Here is a 25,057-nt window from a genome sequence, read left to right on the forward strand (position 1 = left end):
ACACATACACACACACACACAGATAGATCATCATCGCCGTCGTCGACATTATGAGCGTATCACGTGATATGTCTCACAGGAATTTACGTTTTGTCATTTATACTTGTATGTTGTAAAGTTACATTATATATATGTACGTATACCGTGAGTGATATTAATACGAAACGTCCCGGTACAATCTAATATTCTTTATTACTCTTTCTTTCTCCCCCCCCCCTTGCTCTCCCGCCGAGGGAACGAGTTTTAAGCGCGTTTATCTGCATTACAGTCGGGGCTGGGAAGTATGTATCGTTAGAAAATCAATTGGTATGGAAAATAATCTATCCTGAAAATATATGTAACAAATGTCTATAAATTTGAAAAAAAGTACTATTTACTAGTCGTGATAGTTTATATATAGGTACATATATTTAAAGAAATGTCCGCAGTGCTTAATATGATATAAAATAAAATATAATATGTACAATTTGGTTGCAATTGGATATTATGATGCACAGCTTTGTTTCTTAATGGTGAAATGCGCTCACGCCATACCGATATAAACATAAGTTATTATTATTTATGAAAAGCGAGTGGACAATAATAATATAATTACCTATGTAACTATGTAAGACCACTAAAATGTAAATATTTGTATCGTTAATTTGGACTTTGTTCTTATAAAATAAATAAAATACGTAGTTCAAAATATACACTTTGAAATTATTTTGGATTGACATCGTCCTCGGCTTCGGCTGGTCGTTCACATTTCGAAAAACGTTCACGCGCATACGAATGTTATGGTATATGTGAGCACTGAGCATATCTACATAGGTATATATAATATAAACACATATAAAAAAAAATACTCTCTCGACGGCGGCGCCGTCGCCCGAGTCACATTTGACAAAGAAACGGTAATGGTAAAAAAAAAAAATAATAATAATAATAATAATAATAATGAAAAATAACAATATACATAATACGTCATAGGAATAACGATGTAGGCATATACGCGGCGGCTGTCCTCCTCCCAAGTCCGTATAATTCCGCCGTGCATATAGAGTATACCGCGTGTCAGCCGCGATGTTATCTCGAGCGGACGGGGTTAGACGCGTTTTAAAAATGAAAAAAAAATTTCCACGCAGTCACCGCTGCAAACGAACAAGAAATAAACGTTCGACCAATAGCCCAGATATACACAGTAATATACTAATATATTATATGTAATATACAACTACCAAACGACTCGATACTGCGTATACCGGACGATCCATTTAACGCGAGACACTCATTAGGTATTTGAAAAAACTTTTTAGATTTTTGAAAATAGTTTTCTGCATTATTTCAAAGTCGTTAGAAAAGCAAAATGTTCTAAAAGAATTACATCTTTTACTATTTTAAATCGTTAAAATGTTTCTAATTTTCTACATTTTTTAATGACAACGCTCATTTAAAATCCCTTGTTCCAAAGCAGAATACGGCATTTTAAATACGGATCATCATTGTTTTCTTTTTCTAATCAAACTCCGACGTGGTGGCGAACGAAACACAACCGCGGTCGTGGTACTTGTATAATATATAATGTAACTATACACACCACTACGGTCCACGAGCAGTTAGCGTCTGTCACGAATACAGATCTGAAATTCAGATGGTACCTATGGTGGCCGAGCTGCTCGTGCGCCTATCTATGCATTATTATTATTATTATTATTATTATTATTATTATTATTATTATTATTATAACGAGTTGGCCGTGCAAGTGCGTTCAATTCGGCCGGAGACGGAGAGAGAACGGAATATCGGTCGAGCGAGTTTGCTGAGAGCATAATAGTTTATACATTGTAATTTTATATTGTTTATATCCGACGTGGAAAAAATGTGACATTTCACCGTCTTAACTTTTCCGACGTATTATTGGAACTTAAAACGTAATATATATTATACGTAATGTATTTAATACATATAATACCTATATTGTTTCGTTCACAACGGAAATTTCGGATCGTCGTCGTCAAGTTTCGGGAACTGACATTTCATGTTATACGACTACGACGAAGAATGCAGATTTTGGCGAATATACATTTTCGTATAACGAATAAAATAGGAGTGCGCATATACTATAAAATTTATTATTATTATTGTGCTTGAATGACGTACGGACAATACGAGTGTACCGTAGTGGCACGAGTGTCGGCGGTGACCTCGTCGACTGCGTTAAAAATAAAGGTCCTGCACCACGACGATCTATATAGGAGCAGAAGAGCTTCGTTGAAAAAAAGTGTTTTGTAAAAAAAAATATGTTCCACGGGCGTTGGTGAAAGATGGCTGCGACGAGTGTTTATCGATTAATGTACATACCCATTATAACTGTGTACGGTGCATTGCACGGTTGCCCACGCACGCCGCTCAGAATCAGAATAAATCATTTCAGCAGCATGAAAATTATTTAACCGACGCACACACTACCGAATTTAAAGACAGATGCGTCAAACGAAATAAACTCAATATACTCGTATAATATCGTATGCTGCATAATATATTATTATTTTATTGTTGTATTAGTATATCCATCCTGTGCTGAAAAAACGAAAGTAGGTATACATTGTTTATCGTACACCTACCTACTGAGTATATTTTAATCTGCTTCCTGATAACTATGGATAATAGATCGGCGGGGGAAAGTTTTAAAGAAAATAAGGGTTGTAATTGTATTTCAATTTTTCTATATTCCTCAAATCCTTAATAGAATATGCTCATATTTGTATGTTGCCCACTATAATATCTTAATAATATACATATAATGACCTATATTAATGTGATATTTGGCCGAATCTTATAGGCTAATACTGTTAGGACTTATGAAACGGTGGAGACACGATGCTTCATGGCTGTACTACTGTAATCCGTCCATTGTAATAGTAATTTGACGCTGTTTTGGGGGGGTTTTAAACGTGGGGCGTTTGCGTGCTGCAATAGTTTGGTCTAAGTTTCGTGTACCGTGCACGACTTATTCAAGTCCGATGGCCTGGCCGGTTCTCATAATATATATAATACGACTATCAATTAAAACACACGATGCCGTAACCCGAGTAAGGGGACGTGCCTCTTCGTCGTCGTAGTCGTCGCGATAGTGTGTATAATATTATTATTATCGCGCATTGTTACAATAATATACAATACGGGAAAAATTGCGATTGTACCTTACATTATATATATATATATATATATTTAGGATACCAATACACACAAGTGTATGTATATATAATGTGCGATACGCAAGGGCGGGGTGCAGGGTGTGCTCGGCGCTGCTGCAGTTTTTCTCCCCTCGACGACGAAGAAACAAAAAACGTGATAAGAAAATAATATGGTTTACGATTGAAGCTCGCACGCCCGCCACGCGCAATTAAATCGCAGTACGTGACTTTTGCCAGAGCCGTAAAAAATAAAAATACGTATATATAATACACCTCCACCCTACACGTATGTATACATAATATACACTCACTATTACTCGGCTATATATATATATATATATATTATATATATATATATATATATATATTATATATATATACAGCACTGCATCGTAACAATGATAATATAAAAATATATCATATCAAATATATATATATACTATGTACCGCACGCCATCCGATCTCGTTTCGGATTCTAGACGGTAGCCTCTCGATAGTATAGGTACTATTATATTATACTGCTGTAATAATGATTATTATTATTATTATTATTATTATTATTACCATATACCTACATTCCGCGGTATATACCTAATATTATATTATAGCACAGCGTCCGGACTCGATAATAATAATGAGACATTTTTAATTCAAACATCTATATATTTTCTTTTATCGGAAATACTACGACCTGTGACCACCTCCACCATATTCGAGTACTCGATTAGTATGCCGCGACCGTCCGCTGGCGAGGCGTTGATTTATGCCGGGCGACGGTCGACGACGACGAACGCCTTATCGTCGTCGCGATTTCACACCGACCGACCAACAACCGTGTATTTCACGAACAATCGTCCGTCGTCGATGCTATACGTAATTTATTTGCATATTTTTCAAAATTAATTTGTAGAGCTTATTTTTGCCAAGAAAAATAACTATCACAATATAACATCTGAACAATAACTGTATATTGTTATTATCCTTATTTCTTGTTAACCGATTTCTCGCGCTTCGTGACGGAAAAAACAAAATGTACAGTGGATACATTATTACAGGTACCTACGCCATATTTGGATTTAAATGCCTTAAGACCAGAATATACGGCTATTAAAGTACGAGCACAACTCATTGTAATGGCTGTCGGATATTTGTCATAATACACACAATCGGAAACATAATCGATAGTAAGAGACAAAATATGATACATAATATGCGCTTTAAATCGCGTAAAGACAATAAGCTCTGTAGTGGTGTACCTATGTAATCTTATGTTTCTCATAGACGTGCAAGAATAGCTAGACTCACTGAAATGTTGGCATAGCGCGGGTCTAACCGAATTATTCGAACGCAAATTATTTTGGAACGGCTCCTTAAACTTTTGCTGGGTTTAAGCAAGGGGGAGCGACCGTCCATCCGCCGAATCGCGATTACGTCCCTAGCTCGCAAAGTCCACACGACAGGTATAATATAATCACAAGTGTTTTGAGCCAGCTGATACGGTGAAACGCGTTAATGCGTGACATATATAGACGAAACCTCCGTAAGAGTATCTTAGAAGCTAATATATTACCACACGCATATATACGCGTTATTATATTCACCATAATATATACGTGCGACCCATGAAATAATGTTTTCGTCGTCGGTGCGATGAAATCGTTATAATGTTTATACGGCCACAACGTACAACTACATATAGTCCGCTGTTCAGGCACCGCACACTACAGTTTCATATAAGTTTGTTCGGAGATGGGTTTTATCTCGTTAACGGAGCCCGACACGGAGAAACCGGAAAACCTTTTGGCAGTTCTCGAACCGGAACTACTTCCGCATAGTCCTCAACTCTCGCGTGTGTTGTGGCGGCGGCGTCAGCTCACACGCGTTTCCCCGCCCCCTCTCGCGACGGTGGTGGAGCGTTGGATAATTTAATTGAATACGAACGAACACACACACACACACACACACACACACACACACACACACACATATGGGAGTGTGTAAACGCCGTCGGCAAACTAGGGTAAGATAAGGGAAAAGAGGAGTATATATCTACTTAACTTTTGGCCGGATGCCGACGCGTAATGAAGTTTACTCCGAACCGTCTGATTTCTAAACTTTTAGCGGTCGGTGGAATAGTGACATCGACTCTGCTCTGTAATAACGTAATATTATATTATAATGATATTATACTGTTTAGGGCCGAAGAAGTTCGAAACGGCATTATAAGAAGCCATTGAAATATACGAAAATAATTTTTAAATAAAATAAAACGAGACTTGTATATACGGTTTTCGGTATGATATTTGTTATGTTGTGTAAGTCCAAATATATTTCGTGGTGAAACTCGATATATTTTATTTGTACGACCCGATTATACTATATATACAACGCATCTGCCATAATGTGGCACACACATTATTATAAATCAATTTAAATATAATGCTCGTGATCGAATTAAAGTTGATTCGCATACAGATTTCTCCCTATGGTGATATAATATATCAGGTGACTAGTATAGGGCAGGTACATTGATGATTAAAAGCATCAAATTATTATGAGATCTGACACATGTACTTGTAGTAGCAAGATCAAACGTACTCACTCAGTATAATATAAGTCTATGTCAGCTGCACACACGGCACACATAATTATAATAACTGACTGTCGGTGGTTTTTTTTACACTATCTCATAATATGAGATTCAAAATATACCGTACAAGTAAACGTACTTTTAACATTGATAATAAGCCAACGGTCGTGTGCATTTTATGTAAAATTAATTGCACTATTTTAATACACCATCTAGACAATTTGAGATGTATATATATATTATAAAGGTAGGTACGTGATGGCGGCGCAATATTCGCTAATCATTATTATATTGATTTACTATACTTATGGAAAAAGAAAAAAAACACCACTCAGTATAATAATAAGGGATCGCGGGGACCTCTGGGGACTACTAAACGGGGTATCTTGATAATGATCGAGCCAGTCTGGCGACACTGCTTTTATATTAATTGGGAAAATAAGAAACTTTTCGCACGCGCACACACAAAGCATACAGTGCATCACGGCGTAACACTATATATATACACATACACTTTATACATCGAAAGACCTTTTTAATTAAAGATAAAGTCTCGGAACACCGACGGGAAGATAGAGATAGAAAGAGTAGTTGGCGTCGGTCGGGGAGCAAAATGAGGGTTGCGTGACAAGTTTTAACTGTCGGAACTCGATTTTTACCACGTTCGAGTCTTGATTGATGAGAGCCCTCGATAGAGACTGCTGGCGTCGTACAAAATGAGAAACCGTAGAATTATAAAATGGGAAAGAAAAAAGGGAAAAAATCGATGAGTTGTACTACTATACCGTCACCACTACTGACGCAACCAATAAAAATAAATATACCAACAGCATATTATTAAACAACTGTTCACCGCCAACACCATCACCACCGCCGCATCAACTATTGTGCCTCCAAGTCTATCGCTGTAATGTTGCACCAGACGTATAATGTATATGTGAAATTGCCGATGATGCACCGAATGCTAAAAATATGAACGCCAGATGATGAATTTAAAAATATATAATAATAACGTATACATACATGCTGCAGTTTGGCACTCGGTGATATACTTGTGTACGCGCGCTACACTAGAATTCGTAGTTTTTTAATTTTTTTTTTCCAGTGCCGGGCACCCGTCCAGCTGCGAAGGCCGATACACTATGTGCAATGGCCAACGGAGTGTTAAATAATAATAAAAACCGAAAAAAAAACGCCGAGCGCGAGAGACTTGTTTACACACGAGAAACCAGAACGGATGTCATTTCATGCATGCGGCTATCTTGTGTCACGCACTTGCGTCGTTTGCAATTAACGCGTTTCGAATAAACACCGTTGCTAAACGAATCTGCAGGCAAACGGGGAGTCTGCGAGGTTTCCGAATTCGGGGGCGGCTGGAGGAGGGTCCAGGACAATAGTTATTACTATATTATACGATGCGCGTTCGAGTGTTATCGTTGATATCTGAACGATTGGAAACGAGTGCTCGGTGAATAGAAAATGTCGAAAAGTATATAATAATATAATTGTTTGCAACGAATGCGCTATTAATATATATAAAATGTAAATAAACGTCATATGTGCGTACATAGTATATACGGCTCGTATGCGAGACGGGTAATGGGTGTGAATATAGTATATAATATCTTCTAAAAAAACGATATATTTTAACGCGTGGCGGTGTGGTCGGAGGAAACGGATAAATAAGTCGTCGAAAATAGAACTATACCGTAAACAGTTACAAAATCCTGATCGGTTTACGAGAACGGTCTTATTTACGTCGTATCAATCATCATTATATAATTTATACGCGTGCGTTATTGCACCTCCTAACAATAATAATAATTATAACACGACGAGAGCGCTGCAAGTTCGCCGAGAATCGAATAGTTTGCGGACTCGCAGAAATGGCTCGTAAAAAAAAAAAATCAAGTCATGACTATAATAATATTATCGCACATACCGATCGTCTGCGTCTGGCGGCACACTGACACGCGACAAATCGCATTGGGTTCCGGGGAACAATATCGTTTCTGTCGTCGACACTCAACAGTTCATGGTAATAATAGCTCTGACTGCTTGTGGTGATCCTGTAACAGAAAAAAAAAACACCATTATAATATGATACTAAAATAATATAGAATGTAAGCTGTGATACTACTAAGGTTAGGTCCTTATTGTGTTCTAAGTGGAGGGCATGATATTATTTTCCCGGAAAACATTCAACATAATATTATTATTAAAATATAATAACGTTGCGATTCACAGACGTCATTGGATATTCGTCGAGACGCGCAGGGTGCCACAACAAAATATAAACAGTCACAACGAGTTTATCTTTTTTGTTCACAGGCGGATTGCCCATCTCGGTCGAATACAATATTATTATATAGTTGTGTACAGTTCATAAGCTGAGGTACACAGATGACGCCGGTTTCATGAATTGTTGTACACTAAAATCGAGCCACGTCGGTTTAGCGCCGCGTTTTACATTTGTTCATTTTTTTTTTCCGGAACGAAAACAGGTTTTTCAGATACCCAGTAAAAGGCGTAAAAATATAAAATATAATACGTGTAATTGTTTATAGAATTATATTTATAGGGTTTTGAACTCGTCTATTACCTACATGACTTCTTAATATCTATATTTCAGTTTTCGGAAGCCAGTTTTTGAAAACAAAATTTCTAATTTTACTATTAATACTGTGTTGCATAAGAATAAAAAAAAAAGGACCATCGAGGGGAAATAACCCATTTATCCCTCTTGGAGTGGTGATGGTGTGTGCAATGGTATCCCGTGCGCGCGCACGTCTATGGTCGATACTTTCCCCTCTACGATCCAATGCCACGTGGTTGCTCAGCCCTTATCCTGTACCTCATGCAAACGTCGATAGTATAATACACGTGAAGAAACCCTATCGCGTGGTTGGTAGGTATTATCCGTATATTATATAATACAGATATAGCTGCAGGGGTGACATAACTGTGGTTGGAGGGATGTCGACTTATTCTGTCGACGAGATGAACTTAAAAATAGGCGTTTTACAAAGATTCAACTAGAATGATTATTATTATTGCTGATGTGGGTTAAGATCCGATCAACAATAAATAAAAGCTTTCGTACGGCGCGGTATTGTAGGTGTGACGTGATGTAACGTAAAATTGCAATAAAATCCACACCGAACGCACAACATAATATTTCCTATATATGTATGATATAGGTATGTGTAAGACGTATGAGAATATTAATCAAAAATATTATCGTTGATAAACAGTGACCACCGTTACTATGTATACTATTATAATCGGCTACAGTCTATTGTAAGAGAGAATGCTGGATATACGCATCACAACATTATCTGATCAGGTCGTATTATGTAGGTTGTTTTCGACGACGAGTGTAAAAAGTGTAACGATAAAATACGTCCCGGAGTCGGAGTGGCGGCGCCTCTGCCGGGGGTCGGGGAGGCGACTGCGGTTACGGGGGTGGGTGGTTGTGTGTGTGGCCGGGATGGTGTGTGTGTGTGTGTGTGTGTGTATATATATATTGACGGGTGTACGGGACCGACAAGAGGCGTGTAGGTGCGGGGCTGAGCCGTTGCGGGGGATATCGCCGGGGATGATTGATGCCCGAAGCGGAGCCGCTGACAGCGACCGCCACCGCGTCCCCTGGGTTTTCCTCGCGCCCTGCTCGGCGCGCGTGGTTTAAACGCCGTGACGCTCCGGACCGAAAACAATGGTCGTGACGCGGAAACAACGTGATTAATGGTCGGAACTGTGGGCGCGGGGGTGTGGGCGGGTGGGCATTAGGGAAGAAAGTTTGCGGACCGAGGAGAGCCGCGTACAGCGCAGCGCTGCAGTCGTACCCGTACGCATACAGTATTCCGTGTATATATATATATATATAATATATACATATACCGTTGTGTGGGTAGAGCTGCAGAGGTGGTTAGAGGTGTGCACAGTACGACCCGAAAGCTTTTTCGATAAATCAAATAAAAACGCAACGGTAACGAACAAGACCGTCACCAATAGGTGTACACGCGCGCACAAAAAACACCAACATATATATGTATATGAATATATATATATATATATATGTGTGTGTGTGCAAAGTGTATGTTCGTGGTTGGTCGGAAACGACGAGAGCGAAATATTGAATTACACTGTCGTGAATGTTGTATGTATATATATATAATATAGACTCGAGTCACAGAGATGTCACCAAACTTAAGTGAATCGGCAGCTTTTTTTTAAGAATTGAAAAATCGAGGATCGGAACCAATCGTATTTTGTTTTTAAAAATTCATAATATAATTATTATCATAACCAAACGTGACGAGTTGGGTATGAGGTATGAGGTTAGGTTGGGAAAGGTCTAATTTATTATCAAGAAGAAAATAATTATATATATATATATATATATGTATGTTGACTGAACGGTACATCATTTCTGTTCACGAAAAACCGAACACAAAGTGACAAATTATCAAGACAATAATTATATATAACTGCTTAGGCATTTCAATTGTGTAAGAATTTTCAAGCGAATAGACGACGCGTCCATAATATGTATTACATCATATTTTAAGTACCTACGTTGTAAACACACATATATATATATATTATAGTCTGTGGTATTTGGACTTGTGACATTAACGTTGAAGTAAACCGACAACAAGAACCGACCGACTGGCAAGTACCAATAATAATAATAATAAATTATAATATTGTTGTACTGTATCGATTCGAAATGAAATAATCTCGGTACAAAGGCACCGTAAAAGAAGATTTAGCCGTTTGGGTTCCGAGAAGTTAGTCAAATGTCGGATGCTGTTCGATTAATTACGTTTTCGGGGGACAAAAACGTTTGCTGGGAAGATTAATGCGGGGTTACAGATCTGAGGAAACGAGGTCCGGGGAGGTTTTAATAGGAGATAATAACGTTGACTAATCGTCTCGGGAAACAAACTCGGTGCAAACAAAACGGGTCTCGATGACGAATTCGGACCCGGTAAACCGGGACAAGAGAGAGAGAGGGGACGATTTCACTCCAACCCTTGTAACAATTAGCCAGATGACTCGCTCGAGTTTTATGTATAAATCACGGTACATTATCTTGACGTGACAGCGAAATGGTACAACGCTGCTTGCAAATAAATTTCGGAGGACAAGAGGAGGACGACGTTTCAAAGTGTATACACTCTAAAAACAACAATGGTCAATTATAGGTGTACCTATAATAATAGTATTAACGATAATGTGTTTGTTCAGAAACTCAGACCACGGTGACGTGACGGCAGGCGGCGTGACCACTGCAGCGGGGGCGTTTAATCAAAAGACTTCAGTCGTAAACCGTTCGTGAGGATAATAATAATAATTATTGTTAGAGAGAAATATAAATGTATTTAATATCACACACACAAACACAGGGGCAATTTAAAAGACGTTTGTCACAAGATAAGCACCACGGCGTCGATCGTCGAGGATTTAGCGTCGTTGTTAAACCGAAAGAACCACAAAATTTCAACATTTCGTACAGTTATTGATGAACCGAAATTGGGAATAAACTATTCTTAGAACAACCAGATGGAAAAATATACGTTTATTATTCTATCAAATATTAATAACAGCGTCGGACGGCTAGAGAACTTACTATATGGACGAGTTAAAACAGATTTCGGATAGATGGAATAATAATTATGATAAGTATACATTGCAGTATGGATATTGGTTTCGTGAGCCGAGCCTCTCCTTAAACGATTAAAAAAAAAAAAAGAAGAAATAAACGCAATTACCGGAAACTGATAATTAGTTTTGCTCCGTCATCATTGTTTATTTTTTTTTTCCATTATTACCGTCGAAGGTTTACTGTAATGCGGCTCTAAAGGATAGAGGAGCGGCTTTCCTGTGTCTTAACGAACAGTCCGCATTGTATCTATTTCCGTCCAAGACACTCCCTCCGAAACAACCGATTATACATTACGGCACACTATCGTCGTCACCGCAACAGCGGGCCGGTGTTATTTAACGATCAGTTAGTTTTATTGAAAAAGTTGTAAATTATTGTCGTAATTTCCATACTGAGATTTCGCGTAGGTGTCGGTTTTATCCGTTTTAAATTACACATAATATTAAACATTTTTTCCACGAACGGAAACATTACCAGATTTCGTTAAACACTATATAGACCTCCTCCACACGTGAAAAACAAAAATATTTTTTCAACCCGCCGAAGGTATATATAATATACTACACGGTATTTTAACGCGATTAAAAAGAGAATGAACATACAAAAAAATGTCTAAGGAAATGTGAATAATATGATATATAACTAATAAACTCACATCGTATACAGTGTAAGGTGTACCTATATATTAGGCCATAATACTGTATATATACATAATATTACACGCCTTCGTCTATATATATTGTTATTGTTACTATTACTATATTATGTACTACATAATGATGTTATAACGGCTGTACATATATATCGTCGTAACGTTATAACGTTTTATAAGAAATAAAAATATAATATGTAATATATTAGGACGATTAGAGGCCATTATCCGAGAGTAAAACATCCGCGACAAACCGCGATACGTTTTGTAACAATATTCGTATACCTATATAATATAATATTACACTGTGGTGGCAGTTGTACGTACTGGCTATAGTGTCTATAATAATAGTAGTATACTGTAGACAAACCACCACAGCAGTGTATATTATGCGCGTGCGTTACAGTGTGTGTGTGCACACAGATTTAATATCATTACACATTACGCGCTATCCGTGTAATATACTGCCGGGGATTCGGTTTACGTATTTTACATACATATATGGATGCGTATTAGACTACAGTGGATAGTGTGTATATTATAGACCTCTCCGGTTGTTTGTGAGTTATTGTATCTGCGCGGAGCCGGGAATAAGTGAAAATCGAGTGTATCGAACCGTGTATATGCGCGGTCTCTCCGCGCGGCAGTATGAGTCGTCCAGAGCGTCTGCGCAGCCGGAAACGCGCAACAGAAACACACACACACACACACACACACACACACAACGACGGCGACGGTTTGTTATTATTAAATGTATTATAATATTATGATATGGCCGGAGGAAACGAGAATTCGCCAGCAGACGATGGTACGCCGACTTGGTTTTTCGCTCCACACACTCGCGTAATTGTGATGTAATTGAGAGCGCGCGCGCGCGTGTGTGTGAGTGAGTTTTCCGACCGACGCGTTAAGCACGACGCGGTATAGTCTCGGAGAGGACACGGTACAATGCACGCGATAATCGAGAGTGTAAGCCCCGTGCAGGACTCGTCGTCGTCGTCGTCGTCGTCGTCGTCCGAGAGAACACTGCGTTAACAATAACGAGGTGCGTCCGTGGACCGTGTGCACGTTTTTATACACACGGTAGGTACAGGTTAAGACCAAAGTGTGACCGGGCCGTACCGGGCCCCGAGCGGAGGAGTACGCGCGGTTCCTGCGGAGCTCGACGAGAACGATAGGCATCCACAATGGCATTGGAGCGACACATCGTATTATATTTTTCCGGTGCCCGGCCTCTTGTTCGCTTTTCTACCGCCAGCCCCCCCCCCCCCCAAGCAGTCGGTAAATACCCCACACCGCCGTGCCAAACTCCACAGGGTCTTCACCAAGGGTCACCCCCCTTTGCGTCTTAAAATTTATCCAATGTCTGTGATTTCAAATATTCAAAAATAAAATACGTGGAAGACAAAATATACACAACTGTGCGCGTTATGTAATCGACGCAGACAATATAAAATACGATATTATTTTACGCTATAGAGAGGGACATATTTGTCAATAAACCAGATAAACCACCCCGTCGGTCGTACGCGCTACGCTGCTCACGCGTCGTGTTATTTGCAACGAAAAATTCGTTCGGCTGCAAGAAAGTTACGAACGCAGATTGTAGACACTGAATTTCCACACGACACCGATGAGCAGTGATGACTCACTATGAGTGCAACAGCAAAGTTGTTTGTTTTTAATTTATATAATAATATGCTGTTATTCGATCGACTTATCCGTCAAAATGTTTTTAGCTTTTTTTTTATAAAAATGGTCGTGTTATAGACACTATGACGTAATATTTTATACTGCGAAAATTCGTGAAGCTCGGCTTTTTTACACACACCAGAAAATTGTCATTTCCAATGACATGCACAATTTGGTTCGCTTTTCGAACACAATATTTATATCATTTTATGGATTTTAGAGTGCTTTCCCGAACGTACAAAACAATTTTTCCAAAATCCCGAATGACTGATACCAATAATTATAAATTAAGATTGAAAATGCATTCTATAACAGTAGACTAATTTATAAAATTTTAAAAATTCGATTAAATTGCCTATATAAAACTCCGTGAAAATGCATGATATAATATTATTTTAATAATTACCAAGTACCCGCAGTTCTGTCTGTTTGTTTGTGAATGGTAACTTCGGCTTTTGCATGTCTACCCGTACACCTATAGTTCCTTCATCAAGTTCATCATTCACTGAATATGATTTTAATTACATACAAAACTACAATAAAATTGGCCAATAATCATTACCGATCCGCATACTTTGTGCATCGGCGTACTAATTATTATAATTATCGAAGAGTTCTAGTTAATTATCGATATTACCATTTTATAGAGTTACTCACAATGTACTTACAGATATCGGGTGGATTGACTTTATAAACACTACACTCGGTCGGTCTTTGACTCGTTACGGGTGCCAATCGAACTGTTAACACAACAATGTTGGCGTTCAATATTTGCCGAGACAATACTACCGTCTACAATCAACACCGCCACTATAATATTATTATTATTATTATTATTATTACAGCAGTGGCACACGATTTCCCGGCGGAGACGCTATTGTCGGTTTAATCGCTGGTAAATAGTATTATTATATCATTCGTCTCGCGAGTACAGCTTTGAACATAAAAGCGCACGGACGTTTTCGACGAATGAATATCGTTTACGGATAAGGTGCAGTAGACGAGGCAGGTGCACCTAGGTATATTGTCATTAAAATAGGTGCTGTATAGTGTATACGCATAACGCAGAATAGGAATAAAACGACGTAAGTGTAATAAAATTATATTATAGTATTATAATAAATGGTATATCGTACAATAATATTGGGCAAGTTGATGAACCGATGAATAAAACGATACATACGAAAAAAAAATAAGTAAATGACAATTTATATGGCGGACGTGAGCACGCATAAAATAAAATTGTTATATAACGAATCGCATTTTGGTTTAAGAGAATCGGACACTAAGTGCACAAAAACTCAATTTTAACGAGGATTAATGCTTGCGCGTGAGGCGGTATTACTTATTTCCGATAAAATAATAATAATAATAAAAAAAAAAACTTAAACTTTTCCAAAATACATATTCGAGTGATACGCACCTAAATCGGAATTTTTGTCGTGGGTGAGTGACTACAATTTTATAGGACGGTTTAGGCCGTCCGGAACTGTAAACTACGTACCTACACACGAACCAGACATTGGTAACATAATTAAAACGAGCGATGGGTTACGCGGCACCGTGAGACGGAGCCGCTTTTAATGATTGCGAAACAAAAAAACAGTAATAACATAATATGAAAATGAACGATGACGTATTAATTATTATTAAAACGCGACTGCTCGCGAGTCGGAAGTGCGCGCCACCAATGACCATGCGGGTAGCGGCGAATGCACTGCTGCAGCGGTCGTCGTGTTCGTCCGGGAACAACAACAATAATGTCGTCGCCGTCACTCGATCGTCGTCGTCGTCGCCCCGACAAGGAGGCCTTTTCATTGTTTTTTTTCGGGTGGGTTAAAAAAAAATTTTGTAATCCCGACCACCGCCACCGCCACCGTGTTCGCGAGCCGCCGTGCAGTCGTCTGGGGCCGTATATACATATGACAGACAGCGTTTGTTTTCCTCTCATCCCCCGTCCGAGCCGCCGCTGACGTTCTAGCACCCATTGTTGTGCCGCCCAAAAAACGGCTACCGCGTATATTACTGTTATTATTGTTTTATCGTCATCATGAGCGGTCGTCACGACCTACTGTTCGCGCACTCACGCTCACCCGAGACGACGTGCACGAGCACCAGAGTTGTATGGGTCCTTTATTTGTATACAATAGTTGTGCCTACGCTTAACAACGAAAATCGGGACCTTCGTGCATCGTCGTAAAACGTCGCAGGTATACGCGCATAATAGTCATGATAATAATAATAATAATAATAATAATAATAATAAAACAGTATAGAGGCGCGTATATTATTATTATGACGGTTGTACGCGACGGCGATATGGGCATAGGAACAAACGAAAAATAATAACAATATTATTATAATACCGGCGATACCGGTAGCACTTCGCCGCGTTGATTAATGACAAAAAACAATATAAGATTATTTTTTATTATTCGTAGAGAGACGAGTCGAGCGGAGAGGGAACCGGTTTGTGTAATGATGATAATAATAATAATAATAATATTCATTTTAATACTGCGGCCGTGCGACAGGTGCCTCTTAATTATTATTGTAATAACTGTTTTACTCTTCGAAATTCAAAGCTTTTTTTCACGTTACGACATCGTATTATCAGTGAAGAAAAATGTTTTGAATTACTGAATGTTTGAAGTGCTTGCTCTTAACACTGCGTTTTTATTCTCTAGAAAAATCGCATTTCCCCACAAAGTGACTTATTTCGTTATTTATGACAACTCGCCCGTGATTTAATCTCGTATTCTGAAGGAGAATATAAATAATAGTGTGGGCATAGACACATCAAATGCATTTATATTTTAAATCAGTTTATTATAATAAACATTTGGAGTTCAGCCACATTACAGTGGAGCGAGAATTCCGCTTCGCAGGTCATGCATTTGATTGAGTCGCTATTGATCTGGTATTTCTATACGGGAGAAATCGTATGATGAGCTTCAAAATATGTGACCAAAACCAAAACAGTACGCGTTTTGGACGATTATCGAAATCCGAAAATAACAAATATATCTACATACAATTGTTGAAAACATTTGGGTATATTATTCCGATTTTGTGACGACGTTGAATATTAATGAGGTATGAGAAAAAATTATCACACGCATTTACCAAGAAAGAAACGAGCATATCGAGTAAAAAAAAAAAAACAACCATAATATCATACAATATCAAGCAAGCTGCGCCGGCAGCGGGTCTCCGGCGAGCGTCGAAAGAGAATCACGGAAGTTTCTCACGTTCACCTATCGCGTATTAAGCGGTCACGACGTCCACTACAGATGTAAATATTATAATATTATACGCATAATCTCGGACGGAATATCGTTCTCTCTCCGGATGAAACAAAAAAATAAAATACTATATTTTTTTTCAGTCTCGTTTACGTTATGACGTGTTTTTTATTTTTACTTTTGAATGTTACCGTCGTAATCATGCATATACATATACACAATACACTGCATCATATAAAATGTAGTGCGTTCACTTATCTACTCGATGACAGCGTGTGCGTTGCAGCGGAAATGTCGACGAAACACATATAGTCTCATCGCTTGCACACCCACCCGTCAACTACAGACACAATGATATGCCTCCTCTTCTATACTTATGTGTACTGGCTTCCCGAGAACGAAATTTTAATTTCACACAACTGCTCGTACACAATATTATTCGAATGTGCATCGGCGACCGTGGCGAGCGAGTATAAGTTGTGTAAGGTACGTACCGATCCGAATTGAATCTATAAGTAGACTGCAGTATTAACGTATTACGTATTTGTTAAACGTAAAAATGTTCATTTTGAGATTAGGCAAGGCCAAACAAATGCCGAGAATATTAAAATAGCTGTGGCTGTCTGACATAGAAATAATTTTCTAAAAACACGATTTAACAAGTTTTAATGATAAACTACATGCCGAAGTGGTGACTATATAGAATAATATAGTATATAGCGGGAAATCAACATTTTTGACATACAGCTGCTGCGTAAGTTGTTAAAAGTCATAATCAGATATATGTATTGAACTGCAGTAAATGAACAAAAACCCTCGAGTTTGGTTTACAAATAATTATACTAAAGAATAAGTATAACTTATTTCAAAAGAATATAATACTTTACGTAATATCAAAAAATGAAACGAACATAATATTATACAGGTGCATTATTTATGTATCTAACTATAAAGGCGTATGACGTAAAGTATTCATTTAAATACCATTTCCCGTTTGATCCAATAAAATATGGAATATTACCGTCGAGCATATTATCTTAAATAATACCTATGAATTAATGATACTGTTGTTTTACAGCTGGTGGAAATGCATTTACGTGCGCTGTACAGGAAAATAATAGAATCCCTTTGACGAGGATTTATAACTTGGTAGGTTTCTATACTATTTATAAGTCATACATGTGGTATATGTGTATATGTATTTGGCAGGAGGCGTGAAAAAAATGGTTTTAAATTTATTCGTTCATTATCGTCCTGATTATTACGTCGGTAGACCCACTTCACATGAGTGTTGATAATTGATATATTATACTGCACGTATACTGTTTATCGCACATGGCTTTGAACGACAAATCGTGAGAAACCATACAATAATAAATATATATTTATTACAGTCGGGTGTATGTAACACCTATCATACACGTATAATATATTATATAGGTCCTGGAGGCAACTTTGGTGGTTGCGGTCGGCTCTCTCCGTTTTACGTATCGACATAGGTATATAATAATATTATTACTGGGTATATAACGCGCAGCCTGTCTCGTCTCGCCGTCGACGACATCGCCTCTTCCCAGGGGGGGGGGGGCACTGTCAGAGGAGTCCTAAGTCCATAATCAACGGTGATAATAATATTGCGTACACAAAAGATAGGAGGAAAAACGTCAATCCGCCGTAGTGACACGCGCGGCGTGGGCGATCCGACAATAACACGACGACCCAAGTCCTTAATTCGAGAAAATTCTCTAGACGCCCGCCCGCACAAATCATAATACTGTTTTGAGATATGCTTACATGACGACGTTAATCGCACGTCGAGCGTCCTTTTATCGGTTCCTTTTGCTTTTTATAACAATATTTAATTTAATTTAATTATTGTACAGCGCGAAACAATAATAGGCACAGATCGTCTATGAAAAATTATGACGCTTAAACACCGACCAACACTTGCAGGGCAGTGACTCCTCCATAAGACGACGTTTTTAGTGTTTATATTAATGAAATAACCGTCTAAGTTTAGACCGACCTTAGAAGAAAGAGGGATGGAATCGCCGATAAGAACTTAAGAGCAAGGGAAACTATAAGGGTTATATGAAATATATAGCATAATATTGTAACTTAAATTGTTCAATAAAGTTAATATTTCGCTGTTAAAATAATGTACACCTTCGTATATATACGTTCAATTTTTTAATAAAAACTAGGTACTTTGTTCTACATTGTCTTCTTCGTTGGTCGCCGCGCGTGGCCACGCGTTTATTTTATTTTGACCTGACACGAAGTATACGATTTTCATCGATTTTAATCGTTGCGAACTTTTATACCGAACGACATTAATAATGTAATAAGTTAAAAAGTGATCGGACGTGAAAAATGTATTCTGCCGACAATGATGATAATGTCTAACGTACACGCCAGGAAATCGTTTTTCTTTGCTCCTTATCGGCCAAATTCACCGAACAAAATACTCGGACCGGGGTCTTCCATCATAGTCAAAATGATGGATGAACGCCGCAGAGACCTCCCGTCGAACTTTCCCCAATTTCATTTCCTACGTCTTATACAGTATAAAGTATATATTATTATATACCACCGCACGACGACGACGACGACCGCTGACTTTTTATTTTCGGGCGGAAGGTTTGTTTGCTGTCCCGACTCATTGTGTTCGACAAAAAGTCCGGGGCCTGTTTTGTTATCCGCCCATCCATGTGAGCTTTCATTTTGTTCCAGATTTTTTTTTTCGCCGAAATACTCGTCATGTCGACGTAGATAACATAGCACAATGACCTTTAATGCGGCCTGATTTTCTGCTCCTATACTATTTAATGTGCGCGCCAAAACGAAAAGGAAATGTTCTTTTTTCGTACCTATATAATATTACGTTAGTCACGTGTGGATAATAATGACTATGATATGGTGATAATACTATGATATTATAATAGTGACGTCTTAAATTTAAATAACAAAAGTTATATTATTACATTTTAGTGTGTATAATAATATACGCCAACGTCATTTATGATTGTTTCTATAATTTCGTATTTTCACATTGGATTGCATTAACATGATAAAGACGTATACCTACCTATTGTAATGTTTTTAAGATTAATTTTATTTTTTATTAACCATAGCTGAAGAAATCGATGCCATAAAACTTATAGAAACCATTACCGTTTGTTATAAACACCAATCAAATAATTTATGAAGGTGATTTTAGTTTGAAAAAAAAAATGAAATGTGGTATAGCAGTAGGCAGGTAACTGTAAGTAAGCATTATTAATTTAAAAGAGTTTGTGAAAATTCTGGTGAACGGTGAATAGTATAAGTAAATTTAGAACCTATATTACGTAATATTTTAAAATACATGTATAAGTTTTAGTTACGTATATTATGAATTACGAATGAATGTTAAATTGAATTATATTATAGTTGTATTTTATGTGACGAAACGGAATGCAATTTTATCAGTATATTATTTACATTTTTCGTCAAATTGTGAATAATTTTATTATAAAAAAAAAAATTAAGTGAAAGGTATAATACATAATATTGTCTGAACAGTAAACTCTATAAGTACGTATATAGTTTGTTAGAATGCTTAACAGTTAACCTTGGGCCCACAAATGTACGTACATAACCCGTAATATTGTACAATTATTTTCACGTTTATTATTTTGGCATAACACGTTAGGTTACTTACACGATACTATAATCCAAAAATACCATAGAAAAGTTTTAAAATAATTAAATTCCAGACATTTTAAAAATACGTTCATTGCCTGTGTCGAGTTTCATTAAATCGACTTAATTTAATTACACAAGCTGAGTAAATATTGAATTTGTTATGTCCAATTACCGATATCCAATTATAATAGGGGTTGAGCATTAACTGGGATTCTCTCCGGTTTTTATTATAATATTTTTAATGAAGTTCTAAACCGTAATCGTCCAATGTTTTTATTGGAACAAAAATCGTATATTATATTGCTGTGGAAAGCAAAAATTAATAACTTCCACTTCATTATTATTCCGGTTGCGTTTTAAACGAACGCCAACAAACTATATATTAAACTATTCCCACGGGATTACACCATAAACATTTCTGTAGACAAAATTATTAATTAAAGAAACCGCCCGCGGGAAAGACACCATATACCATATAAACGCGGATTTTGAAATAATGTGACATTTTTTTTTATGTGCGTACTGTGTCGTAAGTCAAAAATGTATTAAAGTATTATTTTACATTGTTCTATGGGCGTTTCAGAAATAACAGAAAAAAATTAATATCAAAATCTCGATCTCGCATCATAACTGACCATAATGAAATTTCAAAATATCAACAAAATCAAAAAAAAAAATCTAGGGATCTACATTTCAAAAAGATTGTATGTGTTAAAAATCGGAAATCGTTTCATTATTAAATAGTTTCCTGTTTCTTCAGTAAAGTTTTAAGGACGCCTTGCCGGTGTGATATTTATTTATATATAATTTAAATGCGTACATAAAAACCAATCGACTTTTTAGTGTTTATGTCTACGAAATAACAAACCATATGGGAACACGGAGATAATTACTTAACATTCACAATAAATAAGCATAGGGTGATGCACGGTTCGTAAAATAATGTAACGATATAGTAGCATAAAAGATTTGAGGCCAAATATAATCATCATTACAGTAATAAATTTTTAGGCCACATTATTGATCGTGATATTATTTAGACGCCGTTTTTGGATTTCGAGTCAATATAGTTCGCTGTGATGACGCCGACCGGGGAAGTGGGAATGTTTTATCGTCACAGACGCGGCTGTGGTTTTGTTTTTTTTTTAATAAAGCATCGACTCGAAAAAATGTTGTACGAGTCCCGAAGACGAAGAGGCATCGATGAATTATTAATGGCACTAAAATAAAAACGAGATTTTCATCGCCAGCGGAGGGTAAAGAACTAAAACCTTCGGCGGCTCAGCGAAGAGTTGTAATTAACCGCCGCCGCCTCCCCTCGTGTACACATAGATATGTGTGTGTGTGTGCATGTGTGTGTATTGCACGAAGAAAGAATAAGGGCATTGCACATAATATACACACACTTGTGTGAGTATGTGTTTGTGTGTGTGCTATAACAAATACGGCGGGGACAAAAGGCGAACCCTAATTGGACCGAATATACATTTTACTCTCATTCCGTTTTTAAATGACCCTTAGCGAGACGAGATTATGTACTATATATATACTAGTTGAAACGGGAGAGAAAACACGAGCGAAATTTCTCAGCGCTTTTATAATAACAATAATAATACATGTAGTATGATATATAATATTTATTATTATTATTATTATTATTATTAAATCGTAATACAATATTTATATTTTATAATACCACGATTCCGTATAAATAATACTTTTGAATAAAACAGTATAATTTTGTCACCGTCGGTCCCAGAGTGTTACTGTGACTCGAACAATTCCTAGTGGAATCAATGTTATACCGAAAATCTAGCTGCAGTGATTCGCCATTTGCGACACGAAACAATCCAACGGTTTTAATGCGATTAGAGAGGGCGCATGGAAGTGAAACGACGATATACCATATTATTATTATCGTCATCTGCACTACCCCCGCCGTGATGGATTCTCGACAAGAGTTCACGTCACGATCGACAGGGTATTATAATATGATATAATAATATTATGATCGAAGTCGTCGAGGCGGCAATCAATCAGTATAGGTAGGTTATTTAATCGGAAACGTATACTGCAGCGCCGTCGTCGTGTAATCGTCACAATATACAACTCGCACGTCGTACTCGAAAAGCACAACAATGATGAAAATAATAATAATAGTAATAATACCAATAAATGTTATGCGTACAACTATACAATGGTGTGCTGTGTACAACACACACACGCACACACACACAATATCGTACACGGTACAAGCGTATATTAAAATAATAAAATATGCTATCGCGGGGTCACACGCTGCATTAGACGGATAGCCCCCGACCACACCGCTAGTGTGATTATATTATACTATATTATAATATGATATGACGTAATGCCGTCTCGCGAGCGTTTTTAATTTTACCAACTGCTCAATATATTATAATAATAATAATAATAATAATAATAATAATATTACACTGTCACCGCAGCCGCCGCCGCCACTGGTAGTCAAATGATATTATTATTATTATTATTATTATTATTACTATCATTATTACGCTGGCGGCGGTCGCTACCGCAATGACCACGCCGCCGCCGCGCGTAATATATTATTTAATTGCACGGGCTCCTGGCCAATTAATTATTATTACAATCTATGCGTTTGATGTGTCGCGTTTGTAACGTACGTACGGACGACGAGCTGCAGTGGCGTCCGCACAAGGACGATTAACACACATTATTATAATAGCAAGACGTACACATAATAGGTATGCGATGTGTCATTATATCATAAAATAATGTACGTATAGCGAGTACTGTGCCGTTGACCGTCCGTCGTCCGAATAGGACGAAAACAATACCGCGTGAGTCGTGATCATCGCCACTTGTTTTTCGAAAATAAATAGTGAACCCGACAAGAACCCGAAAAATAGCCCATATGCAACCTGTTTAAAACAAGAAAATATCGCGGACGTTGAAATTGATTTGGGTAAAATACTAAAATCCCAGTCGATAGAGATAATGTTATGATACTAGGAGTATGAACCGTGTGGGTAATTTGTGTGTCGGTAGCTCCGGCGCATGCGTAGGTACTATACCTACTATGACATGAAAAAATGGAATTTAACATAAATATTTCAATGCAAAACCACCTTGTTTAGTTTTCCGTTAGTTTAACTTCACGCTAGTCAAAATAAAGTTTCTAGAGATATTAGTCCGCAGTGTGTTATATATATATATATATATATATAAAAAAAAAACTATAATGCATGTTATGTCAATAATTTGATAACAATGTTAACCTAAATTAAATTCATTCATAACCATGATTTAGATACTGAAGAAAGTTTAGACTTACTGGAAGATACATATTAATATATTATGATTGTAATATTACATAAATTAGATGATAAAAATTAGATATACCTATACCTAACCTCGTGCGTAGATCTCTCTATTAATTATTAATCAATATTTATTTTTAGGTACAGATATATTGCACTAAAGAACTTATATAATATGTATACATATACAATTTTTATAAACAAGACAGTCTTATTGATTCTTTCGGAGCATTATTTTCGGAAATTATTAACTTTTTCCGAATATTTTGAACTGTTCTTAAACGGTAATTGACGGATACGATGGCAAGCATTCGGGCAATAAATCAGGGTGTAATTTAGTTTTTACTCTGTCCATAATCTCCAGGACGCATATATTATTATGAGCTACTCGGGGGCACAAATGGGCTACACCTAATGATGTTATACAGCCGTTCTGATTTCGGACTCCGTACAGTCAACTTATGGCATAGGTGGGTATGCACCACATATATAGTTGCATGCACACACTTAACAAACTTAACAAATTGTGAGTGCTTGGGATCGTCGTGAACAACATATTATAACCATTATATATATATATGTTATAATTGACTCCGAGTGCACTGGACTTGTATGGAATCTATTGTATAAGGATCGCGAATAACCTGCAAAGGCCTCGGCATTGTCGTGTCCCCCAAACATTTTATTATTATGACGACGGACGTGGGTGGTGAATTTAATGTTTAAATATGTCATAATACTAGGATAATAGTATCGGCTCGAGTACTTACCGATGCGCGATGGTAATATGTTGTATGGAACGGTGTCTTCGAGTATTATCGATCACACCATTATTGTTGCTGTCGTATAGCGTGTGCGATTACAACTCATTCGAATATATATAATATAATCGCCGACAGACCTGCGAACACAACATGTCAACATATAAGACATTGTATTATTGTATACCGAAAAGGATTATGCCAACATACACCATCAAAATGTAGTAATAAGTGCCTCATACAAATATGAGTGT

General features: G+C 37.3%; 1 long non-coding RNA gene across 1 annotated transcript in view; it reads right to left on the reverse strand.

Moving 5' to 3' along the window:
- Positions 1–25,057, reverse strand: part of LOC111028046 — an 86,760-nt gene that overhangs the window by 17,722 nt on the left and 43,981 nt on the right. The window contains exons 5-6 of the long non-coding RNA XR_002603869.1: positions 24,813–24,943; positions 7,712–7,838 (exon numbers count right to left, since the gene is read on the reverse strand). This is a non-coding gene — a long non-coding RNA (uncharacterized LOC111028046). The remainder of the gene's footprint in view (positions 1–7,711; positions 7,839–24,812; positions 24,944–25,057) is intronic.

The sequence above is a fragment of the Myzus persicae genome, unplaced genomic scaffold (assembly GCF_001856785.1).
Source record: "Myzus persicae strain clone G006 unplaced genomic scaffold, MPER_G0061.0, whole genome shotgun sequence".
NCBI lineage: Eukaryota > Metazoa > Arthropoda > Insecta > Hemiptera > Aphididae > Myzus > Myzus persicae.